The sequence below is a fragment of the Hydra vulgaris genome, chromosome 08 (assembly GCF_038396675.1).
Source record: "Hydra vulgaris chromosome 08, alternate assembly HydraT2T_AEP".
NCBI classification, from domain to species: Eukaryota; Metazoa; Cnidaria; class Hydrozoa; order Anthoathecata; family Hydridae; genus Hydra; species Hydra vulgaris.
In genome coordinates this window covers 6286981-6299868 of record NC_088927.1, presented here as the reverse complement: position 1 = coordinate 6299868, position 12888 = coordinate 6286981, and the positions used below count along the sequence as shown (strand labels likewise).

General features: G+C 27.5%; 1 long non-coding RNA gene across 1 annotated transcript in view; it reads right to left on the bottom strand.

The window, feature by feature from the left end:
- Positions 1-1881: 1881 nt before the first annotated feature.
- The window catches only part of LOC136083511 (uncharacterized), a 65071-nt gene continuing 54064 nt past the window's right edge, over positions 1882-12888 (bottom strand). Inside the window, exons 4-6 of the long non-coding RNA XR_010639901.1 lie at positions 7796-8264; positions 3142-3367; positions 1882-2446 (exon numbers count right to left, since the gene is read on the bottom strand). This is a non-coding gene — a long non-coding RNA (uncharacterized LOC136083511). The remainder of the gene's footprint in view (positions 2447-3141; positions 3368-7795; positions 8265-12888) is intronic.

Genomic DNA, 12888 nt, shown 5'->3' with positions numbered 1-12888 from the left:
TACACTTTTGCGGCTTGTCTTTACTTTGGGTGTTGTTTTATCTATAGTACTTTTGCCAGTGTTAACTGAAAAGGTTATGGAGTGCTTCAGCTGTTTTCTTTGAATTAATTTTAAAAGAACTATTGTAGGCTAGATGAACTAAAAAATGTGGTCGTAAACAGTATGAACTTTAAAAGTAATGGTGGTGTCCAGAAGTTGTAAATAGGAGACCTTAAACTATTCATTTCTATAAGCGTTGCCATCAATAAATTGCGAAAGCATGTTTGACAACACTATTAAACTTTCTTACGCTACGATTGAAGAGAACTGTGGATGCAAGGAACGATGCTGAGAAAATCTCTCCAATTCGCCTTGGGCAGATATTAAAGAAGATGATTTACAGCTCCAAGCACAAATTGAAGCTCCATTGGTGGAACCATATCAAAATGATAGAAGTATGGAATGAATTTCTGAACGCAATTGTCTTCATGATATATGCATCAGCCACACTAAATACCTAAAAATCTCTCCAGAGCGGCCATGGATCAGCGGTTAGAGAGCTTGCTTTAGGAGCAAGCAGTCTAGAGTTCAAAGCAAGCTCTGGGCATACTTTGCGGTAAGAAGAGAAGCATCAACTTTCTAGTTAAAAGTTCTTCCGCGGTACTCTGAGACAATACTGTTGACTCTTCTTGGGGCACCTAAAACAAAAATAAATAAATAATAATAATAGTAAAAATATCTTCTTATTGATTCAAAAGTTCTTAGAGATCCGTGCTTATTAAAATGTTTTGATACAGCATAACATGTGTCTATTATACACTAAATACTAAGAACATGTGTGTGCGCTGAACTATACTTATAGAACGCAAACTTTGTTAGCTAGATTTGTATCAAAGTAGAAAAACTTAGTTAACGGATGTTCAAGAGATCCAAAACTTATTCGGCATGCCATAATTTTCTTGAGATATTCAGAAATGGCAATCAGTAACGTCTAGTTACTAGGTACTAGCCTTTTTTTTTCCAACTATGTAACATATAGTACAGTAGTCTATAGTAAAGCTTATTAATCTTATTTTGTTAACATTATTTTATTAAAATAATTTTTTTAAAGTTTAAGTTTTTTTAAACTTTAAGACTTCGTTTAACTATAGACTATAGGATCAGTCTCGTTGTCATTTCCAACTTTGATCCATGTTTTTTTAAATGGCTTTCAATTTTTTTTTCAAAGTTAATTGGAAGTTTTTAACAACAGTCTAACTTAAAAAATTTGATTAAGATTCCAGCTTTTTCACATTATTTTTCATTTCATCAAAAATCAAATAGCTTAGAGGGAACTTGAAGCTATCTTACTTCAATTCTCCTAAAATTAGAGCAGTAACAAAATTCACAAATTCAGTTTTTGAAATGCACTTTTATGCAAAATTTATAGTCGGATTTTCTCCTGAAAATAATGCAACCAGATACTTGAATTTATACCCCTGAGACTACCATTGATAGTAACATCATTCCACCAAAAGATTTCCTGGGATCATGACATCAAAAGCTTTTCTTTTTTTTTTTTCAAATTGTGACTTGTGAACAAAAAAACTGTAAAACGTAGACATCACTTGCCTAAATATCAGGAAGTTCTTTTTAGACAAGATTAAAATGGATAAATATGTATGAAATTTTACCAAAAAAGCATTAGGGGTTTTAAAGTTATAAACATGAAAAATTTACAACCTCCTTAAAACAATGACGGAGGGAGGAGGAGGGGGGAGAGGAGAAAGGTAGGTATAGTTTACATAGAGAGGCAAAATCGTCAAAGTGTTCATTGATACAATTCCGAAACTAAAAGTAGTAAAAATAAATTTTCAAGATATTAAAAATACTAAGCATAAAACTAGGCATTTTGCTAAAGACGGTTTCAATAAAAATCATTTTTTTATTTTAATATATAAAAATTTTAAGTTAGAAAAATAGATATCGTAAATCTTATAATAATAATCGGTGTATTGATACTTATTGACCGGATTTTTTGTACATTCTATATTTCTGAATATAGTTACGTTGCTGGAACAGACAAAAAGATATTATTTTGAGGTTGATTCAAATTGTCTGGAAGCTTGCTTTTTACGTCAATACTGATAATACTGGTTTGTCTCGATTTATCAAATATCGCAACAATACTTTTTCTTTTAAAGTTTGAAGTTACATCGTTAATTCCAAAATTAACTTCTTTTTTCATCCATTTAAAAATTGATAACGGCATGTACTTTTTAAACATAAACCGAAAAACTTCACTTCTCATATGAACAAAATATATAAAAGGATTTAGCCCAGAGTTTATGAAAGCTAAATTGAACAAAATACTTTCGAAATCTCCGCAACTTTTCCCCATGATGTTTGTTAAACAGCAAGTGGAATATGGCATCCAGCATACAACAAAAACAATTACTGTACGAAATGCCAGTTTCACATAACGAATCTAATATTAAACACAAATTATACATATATATATATATATATATATATATATATATATATATATATATATATATATATATATATATATATATATATATATATATATATATATATTATGCAAGAACCCGTAACATCCTAATAGCGCGTCGCCACATACGCTATAATACAGTTATTAGCATAACTGTATTATTAACGAATGAATAAAGCCCTTAGATTTTTTTGGGTCATGATAGGGTTAAGTTTCACATGCACAATCTATCTAATCCAGTTTTCTAGATTGTCCATTTTTTCTCAAATGTCAACAAATTTAGGATAAACACGAGGTAAATATAGTCTTCACAAATTAATTTTCCTTACTTAACTTAAATATAAGCATACTTACTTCATAATAAGCACTTTTTCTTCATAATATGCATTTTGGACCTGCCCTTTTTTTAAAGGGGGTAGCCCTTCTCTCTTTCCATAGGTTGAAAACCTAGTCGTTTGAAATTTGAGGGTCAATTACTGACCACCAACGAAACAAAAAAATAAGCGCGCAAATTAAAAAATATGACATATCTCTTAAATAGTGCGCAAAGTACTTATTAAAAGAGCTTTAATTATAAAAACAGTTTTGTAACTCAAACTATCTATTTTCTGTCTAAACAAATAATATAGTAATTATAAAAAAAAGAGGCGTAAAATAAAGAACCTTACTTCTTGATCACTTTCAATAAATATTGTATTGCGAAATATAACTGAAAATCGTCTCATTGTACTTATTGAGTTACTAGTCATACTGTTTGCCATTCTTATACTGTTTGCCTTCCTTCTACTGCGTTTTATCTTTTGAAAAATGATAACGTAGCAGCTAATCAAAATAATAGCTGTTGGATATATAATTATTGGAAACATAATCTTCATGTACTCTTTTGAACCTAAACTTTATTTGAATTGAAGTTATATATATATATATATATATATATATATATATATATATATATATATATATATATATATATATATATATATATATATATATATATATATGTATGTATATATATATATATATATATATATATATATATATATATATATATATATATATATATACATATATATGTATACATAAATGGATAATGTATTATTATGGTATAATAACAATAATAAAAATACTCATGTGTACTATTAAATAATATATATATATATATATATATATATATATATATATATATATATATATATATATATATATATATATATATGTATATATATATTCATATATATACATATATATACATATCATATTATTTGATCAAAAACTTGGTTTCAGTCATAATTTTATGAGTTAATATATTTCATAATTTTTTTTTGAAATTAACTAAAAAAGAAGTCGAATCATAATTTTATATTTTTATATTTATTTTTATGTTTATATATTTATTTTTTACCTGTATATAAAATGTTAATAAAATACAAATGTAATTAAAAGGTTGCTATACCCAGCAAAAATTCTATAGCAATATTTCAGTGTACCTATATAAGCATTTTTAACGGAAAACTGTAGTTTTCCTCATCGGTTGCTTAGTGGTAACCGCCAAATATGGCTAGCCGATAGCTAGCCTATTAAAATGTCGGAAAGTTATCAGCTATTTATAGCGACTGCCACTAAGTACATCAAAAATATATTTAGTGGCAGTTGATAAGCAAAACTCCATATGAACCGCAAAAAAATGTCTATATTGGTCCATTGCAAATCGACTAAAACAATGTTTACTGGCTAGCTATTTGCAGTTGATGTAGCATAATGTATTTTGCCACACATTTTTTGCATAATAATTTAAAATGTGGCTCAATATTTGCAGTATTAATGCTGATGTCATTGTATTATATTATTGATATTAATATAATTGTTAATCCCATATTATGGAGGTCAAAGTAAACTCATAATATAACATCACCCTAGAAATTTTTAAAATCAACAGACAGCATTACATATTGTTGGTTAATTACGGTACAGTTTTAGGGGGTTATTACTGCTCTAGTATTTTTTTTATTTAACTTAGCTATTAATAAAATTGAATTTAGAGCTTATACATCTAAAATTAAAATGACTTAAGCAGTGGTGGATTTTAGGGGGAAGCCATGGGGTAGTAGACCCCCCTCCCCCTTGGGACTTTTTTTCAGAAATATTCTATTGTAAATTGACTATTATACAGAGCTGGAATATAATACAAACGAATGAAATTGACAACTAAAATCTTTAATATCTTAGGAAATCGAACAAATATAAGATATCAAATAAAATATCAGGATAATGAACAAAGCAACACTATATCACACGTAATACATAATCTTGTTTAATATATAAACATATACATTATTACAAATAAGAAGAATAATAATATAATTATAATACTATGGTTTATAATATAAAACTAATGCACACTATATTATAAAATGGTTTTGAAGAGTCTTTTTAGCAGTTTTTTTTTAATTTTTGGTTTTTATTTTATGGATTTTTTATGTTTTGTTTTGTAAATTTATAAGTTTTTAAAATCAAATTATGATACTGCTTGTCAATACAATGAGGAATATAATTAGATCTTTTGAATAAATCTCACGTTCTGATAGTAAAAATGGCTCGTTTGTCTTTCTGTTTTTCTATAATTTTAATGTTGCTATCGTTTGCTAACTTTAAAAGTTTAACTAATGCTAAACTTATAATTGTATTTTTATTTTATGGAAGGCAACTGTCCTACCACATAATGATTTTATTTATTTAAGGAACGTTTTTAACTACTTTTTTTATTATTTTTATAACAGCCCATGCAATTTCATTGCCATATCTCCCGCTAAAATATTCGGATTATATGCTGTAGAGAACCTTTTTTATAATATTACAATGACTAATTAAATTGAAGACATTAGTTTACAAAAATAATAAAATTTTGATACATTAGGTTTTGGCCGGCTAAAAATATTTATCTGTTGGTCTTTATTTGTCGGCTTTTATTTGTCGGTCTTTTTCTTCGTTCATTTAACAAATCCTTCAAATTTTCTTAAAAGTGCGATTCTCGCAAATACTTTTTCCGATGGTTGTTCAGGAATTTAATATTCTTTACTTCCATTATATCTATGATTCCAATATAAGTTGACTAACTAGTTAAAACTTACATTTATAACGTGAACTCACTCGCCACAGTGATTAGCTTAGGTGGATATTGAATAGAGCAGAGATAACGACAATTTAAAAGAAAGCCCCGCTATTACACTTGCATTATGTTAACGTATTAGTTTGTTCGACATCCATATATTGAACAACATGTTATAAATACCCGATTCTCTGCTTAAAGTAAAAGCGTTGCGCACGTATGTTAAATGTCATATACAAATTTAATAAAGTTTAACAAAGACTTATTTTTATATTTTGCTTTAATGAGAGAAGTAGCAGACTGTGATTTTCACTATTAAGTTTTAACTTTTTCCTGCATTTGTTTAAGCGAACCCAATGTTGCTCTTCAGCTTCAATATTTACGAGGACTCTTTCCAAGCTGCAATTGCTCTATAGAAACAATAAAAAAAACATTTCTAGTTGTGTCCAAGTCTTTTGTTATTTCTAAATGTTTGTATTGATTTGGTAGTATAAATATTTATCAATAATAGAAATTGTATACATATCTTATACCTAAGGAATCTATAAGCTATGCTTCAATAAAGATGATAAACTTAAAAAATATATTTTACTTACCCGAATGCTTCATAATCATTTTTATTTGTTTCTCAAACTTTAAAATGTTCTCAGGGTTTTTACAGGTATCAAATTAAAATACTCAAAAGCCATTTGATTTAAGAAAAACTATATCTTCGATATCCGTATCTAACAATTATATTGAAAAACTGCCTTTAGCTTTATTTGATTTAATTTTTTTAGCTTCGCTAGATTTGTGTATATCACTGTTGAGCTCCACTCAATTTGCTCATATCATTTAACATGCGTGCGCAACAAAAAATTTATGTAAGTTCTGATAACCGATGCAGATTCTATATATTGTACAATATTTTATAGTTGATATTAAACAAGCATATCTTAAAAAGAAATAGAATAACTCCTTTTCACTAAAAAGTGGATATTGAACAAACGAGTTCTAGAGTGGTAAATTGTCAGAAATATTATTCAATTTTTATCGTAAATGTATAATGTATGTTTTGAGTTATTATCAATGATATGCATAAATATTATTAAGCTTTAAAAGGTATTCAATACAACAATAAAGTGCTTCATCGATTAATTTTTGTGGTTAAATCACTATTCAAGTCGTCAATGTTTTTATTTGCTTGTCTGACTGGATTAAGACGAGTTTTTTCAGGTTTACATAGCATCTTTCTGTGCCTAAAATCCTTATTTATAGAAAACTGAGCAGTTACTTTTGCGAAGAAGTATTCCATTTAGCTGAACATTTTTTTTTAAATGCAAACTTTAACCATTAATTGCAATCACTCGATAGTAAAACTCTTAAAAAATATTACAAAAACTACAAAATCAATAGAAAGACAAAGATAGCACAGATAATTAAAAAAAGAAGTAATTTTCTTCATTTTACACTTTACGCTTTTTATATTTTTCAGGTCAAAAGATGAGCAAATTAGATGCTTAAAAATATGTGGAGTATAATCATTGAATGCAAGTGTTGTTTCTAATCCTTTTCCAAATGCTAATCTACTAATGCTATCCTTGCAGTTATGTCATCTTGATGACGATTATGTCGTGTTGGTGATGATTATGTTGTGTTGGTGATAACTATGTCGTGTTGGTGATGATTATGTCGCGTTGACGATGATGCGTTGATGGCAAGTAAAAAAAAAAGCTAAAGCTTAAAAAAATTACCCACCTGTTTAAGCTGGTAAATGCATTTCTTTGAAGGATTTTACGAAAAAATGTGAAAACTTTCTATAACAATTTTTTTCCGAAATTGAAACTAGTTTCATTTTATTATTTCTGTAGATAAAATGTGAAGGACTTTATTATGTCACTTCTTATAAATATACTCATTAATACAACAAAATAAGTTGAGTATTTTTTATAAAATAATAGAATATCTTTTGTTGATAAAAAATTTATGTGAATCCCTAACTACTTTATTTTTATTAAATTTTACAGCAAAAGTTGACCTGGAAACAAAGTTGTTTTCAGGTCAACTTTGAATTGAATATTCAATAAATATTAAATTTAAACCTTTTAAATCAATATCATTTTTATTAAGTAACCGTAACCCTCGATCATAGCTTTTATATTTTATGTTAGAAAATAAATTTGGAAAAAGTGTAGATAAATGTATTAATATAGAAAAAGAAAAAGAAAAAAATTTACTTTTTAACAAGAAAAACTGCAACGGTGCAAATTATTGAAAAAAGCCATATCCAACAGCAGACTTTTACTGCGAACCTGTTTTTACGTGTTCTGTGTCTAAATGGTTTTGCGGTCGCCCATACCCTGTCTAATGTTATTGATATTAAATTTAAAACAGAAGAAAATAAAGACATGCGCATTAAAAATTGAACAGATTCTAACGCTTGCGTTTCTTTAGAGACATTCTCGAATCCTCTTTTTCTATCGATTCTCGTTGTCTTTAAATAAAGCTGCATTACAGTTAAAACTATCATTAAAACTCCACTCAAAAGATCTGAGAATGAAAGCGATAAAATATAGATTATGGATTGATTTATGATCTTCATCTTGAAAATTGAAACCATTTCAATTGTATTTAAAAGAATTACAATTGATGCTAATGCAGGAGGAAATATTGTAGTAAAAAAGCGACCAACGGTGTTGTCGTATTCTAAATGTAATAATAACTTTATGTCAAATGGTTTTTTTTCTTAATGATAATCATTATTATATAAACTCAGAACAATAGATAATTATTTTGCATATAAAATATATTAACTACATCCCTTGTTTATTTAAAATGCATTGCAAATAAATTTATTAATAAGATTCCCTATCCCTCTCTCACTTTATATATTATAGATTTGTGCGTCTTATATTGAAAAATTAGGTTTTATTGAAATTGGAAAGTTGATATAATAAAATAAAAGTTGTATATATATATATATATATATATATATATATATATATATATATATATATATATATATATATATATATATATATTTATATATATATATATATATATATATATATATATATATATATGTTCTTTCATACCTTACACCTAAAAAAATCAAGTTATGCCAAACTATGAACTTAGACAAGATGAGTTATTAAATTCAGTCTCTTTACGTAATAAAAGTTCTGGTGTTGATGATGTTAGTTGTAATTTCATTATTAAATCAATAAGTTATTTAACAGTAACAATTTTACATATTTTTATTTTGTCTAAAAAACATAGGGTTTTTCCTGAAACCTTAAAAATTGCAAAGGTTACACCAATTATTATTACAGGTGATCCTTCTAATATTTCCAATTATTAACCAATTTCAGTTCTCACTTGTTTTTCCAAGATTTTGGAGCGTGTTATGTATAATAGACTTTATTCTTTTTTAAATACCAGTAATGTTCTTTACAATAAACTATTTAGGTTTAAATCTGGTCATTCAACCGATCATGCAATCTAATACATGAAATATTTAAAGCCTTTAATGAAACAAAATCACCTTCGGCGTTTTTGTTGAGTCAAAGAAAAGCTTTTGAATAAAATATAAATCAAAAATTTATACTCTCTCCCATCGTCTTCATGAAAAAGAACTTATTCCTTTAAAACTTCCAAATACCTATAATAACTCTTGTATATTAAGAGAGAGTAATTTGTTGTTTTTAGGTGTTGTTTTAGATAAAAATGTGACGTGGAGGGTCCACATATATATAATCCAAAATAAAATTTCAAAAAAATTAGTCTACTATACAAAGCTAAGCAGCTGTTTTACCGAACTAGTTTGAAATCGTTTCTCACATACTAATTCGCTATTTATTAAATTTAATCAACTCATTTCAACTTAAACTTTATCATATCCTTATTCTTATGTTCAGAGTTAAAATAAAAAAACGACAACACATCATATTTAACTCAACACGATTTTCAGTAACCAATTACATTCGAACCAAAATCTACTATTCTGCTACTAAGTTTCCAATAGCAAATAGAGCACTGTTGTAAAATAAAATATTGTTTGATGTCATGACCCAGAAAAATCCTTAGGGGGTATGATTGTACTATCATTGGTGATTACTCGGACATAAGTCCCTAAACCTGGTTATACCGTTCGTGGAAAAAAATCCATTTTTAAATTTGCATAAAATCTCATTAAAGAAACTATGATATATTTAAATCTAAAGCAATAAAACTTAATTTTTGTAACTTTTACTTTCATCCAATTCAAAAATAAGTGGAGTTAAATAAGTTGCCTTAGGAAGAAAATAAAAAAATGGTTGAAAAATAAAAAATGATTATTTTTTAAACTAAAAAAATGGTTGCATTTTTTTAGTTTAAAAAAGAATATACAGATATTATCATAATACTTCATAGAAAAACAATTTTGATTTTTCAAAAATTTTGTGGTACAGATAACTCTGTATATTCTTTTTTAAACTAAAAAAATGGTTGCATTTTTTTAGTTTAAAAAAGAATATACAGAGCTATCTGTACCACAAAATTTTTGAAAAATCAAAATTGTTTTTGTATGAAGTATTATGATAAAGTTCTGGGAAAAAGTTTGAGCATTAGTTGTTCAATCCATTTTTTTTTACAAATTTGGCATCTTAACTAAGAAAAAACTTATGCCAAATCAAGTAAAAAACCCGAGGAGAACAGGAAGACTGTTTGCTTTTAATTTCTCAGCAAGGCGCCTTTTAACTAGCTTTATAAGAGAAAAAGTGAAATTCTAAAGCAACCAACTGACTTTAATAATTCAAAAGGATCATTAAAATTGATCTCAAATGATGCCAGTTGGGATCATTATAAATGATTCCAATTGGCATTTGTGAGCTTTGCCGCTCCAACCTTAAGAGGCTTAAGGTGGGAAAGCTTTAAGTCCAACCACAGCTGTTTAATTTCTCTCCTACCAAAGTCCGTCCTGTTACAAGAGATTCAGTTTGTGATTGCTTTATTTTTTCAGTTGGCAAAGTAAAGCACGATTTTCCTTATCCAGTCTTGGCAACACAGAAACCTGAAGTAAACCAGAACTCAGTTGAAAGAAAATGTTGTTAATGTTTAACGAATGTTGGCAAGGGTCGCCCAGACAATTGCCTAAAGTCTACCTTTCATAATTAAGCCGAAATTGTTCCAAAGGACTTTGTGGCAGCTGTAAAATTTGCAGCATCATCAGCCAACAAGGAAGCTTCACCCCATGGAACATTTTGTCACAGTAGACCTGTGGGAATCGGAGGCCACCTTGCACGTCGTGTAAGATGAGTAGAACCAGGAAGATCCAGACAGGAAACAATGCAATTGAGGTTTTTATCAACTCTAGTCTATTAGCTGAAGAAACGGACTCTTTTTTCAACTGGAATTGGCAAAATAGTTTTTGCATTTTACCTTAAACTTTTTACCTAGGAGAGCTTCTTTTCTTGAGTTTTTAGTCACGGTAGTCACGACGTGTGTACACTTCTTCTACAAACTTCACGCAAAACAGCATAAACATAAACGTAAGCAAACAGTAAACAGCATTGATTTTGGTTAAATGAAATCTATTTTATTCTTTTGTGTGCTTAATTTTTTATATTGAACTTTAGTGAACACACTAAAGTTCTATATAAAAAACGCTTCTTCTGATAAAAGTTTTTAGTTATAAAAGCAAGTGCAGCTGAATCATTTTTTATTGATACAAAGTTTTATTATTGCAATTGTAAAACTCTTGTCATGAAAAAATGTCGTGAAAAAGCACGTTTCTTCGAATGTCAATGTTCAAGCAAGTCTAAAGATGTGGTGGTTAAATAATGGTTTTATTTTAGCTTGTCCTTTTTCCTTCTTTACAAAAATTATACCTATAAGACAACATAAGACCTTTACTTTTACAATTTACAATTGTGGTTCTTATTTTCCGTTTTTTATAGAAACTTTTTTCCTTAAAATGATATGAGTTAGAAAATAAGAAAATAACAACTATGGCTTAATACATATCAAGAATTAGTTTTACTATTTTACTAAACAGTTTTTGTGTTGGTCCTGAGCGTCCATTATGTGGCATCTCATGTCAATTTTTCCTTATTATGAACATTTTATATCAACTTTTTTGAATTTAAAAAAAGTAAACAAGTAAAAAACTTTTAAAACTTGTGCTAAGTTTTGATTTATTGAAAAAAAAAAAAAAAAAAGGTAAATAACACGTCACATATCCGCCAGATTGCCTGATTTATATAATGACGATATTTTGAAACTTTTTATCAAGATTTCACCTTCCAAGAAACTCAGTTCCATCAATTCAGCTTTCATTAAAAAATACAAAAATTTGTTACATCAAGTTGCAACTCACAAAAAAAATCATTAAATGTTTATTTTTGACGGTTTTCAGTCAACTTTCATTTTAAAGGTTCCTGTTCAAATAAATTTAAATAAAACTTTTGATAAGTTAATCAAAAAAATAAATATTATACATCCTGTGTTTCAACTTAGTCGACCAGTTGTAAAAATCATAAAGAATATGTTTTAAAAAATATAAATATTTTCAAAAATCATTTTTATTTAAACCTTAAGATAAAAAAAAATTTCAAAATACCTGAAAAATCCCGGAATAAATTCTCCTTTAAGAGCAACATTTATTTTCAATAGGTTAACAAAAGCTTTATTATCAGTGAAAGTGGGCCATATGCAAGCAAATCAATTCAATTTTGAAGCAATAATAGCAATCTGCTTCTTTCTTATTATAAAGCTGCTAAAGTTATGGCTTCTTTTTTAATTTTGGATCTCATTTCGCTGAAAACTTGAGTTCAATCAAATACAATTCGTTATGGAAAAACATATGCTAAAGTTACGGACGAATCTTTTAATGAGTTGCAATTAATATAATTAGTCTTGAAAGTAACAAAAGTGCTTTGATAAAAACAATTTACGGTAAAATAAGTTATTAAATAATAATAAAAGTCGTTATGATTTAAACAGACACAAACACCTCAAATTACAGATCAATATTGGTCTCTAAACCAATTGGTTTTAGTGTCTTTTTCTAAATTGATTAAATGCATAATTTATACGTATTCGGATTTAAAAATGCTTTTTAACTGACCATGTGTCAAGCGACCTTTTAATTCATGTATCAAATGTTTTTTACAACCATTGCTTGGCATGACCTTTAATCATGCTATACTTTTAAAAAATTGAAACATTATAAAAAAAAAATAGTAACTTCCTTTAGTTTAAAGGATATTTATCAAACAAAAGTTAATACACTTAATATAAAACGGCTAAAACAACAAAAAATGGTATTTTGCACATTAGAAGTACGCCA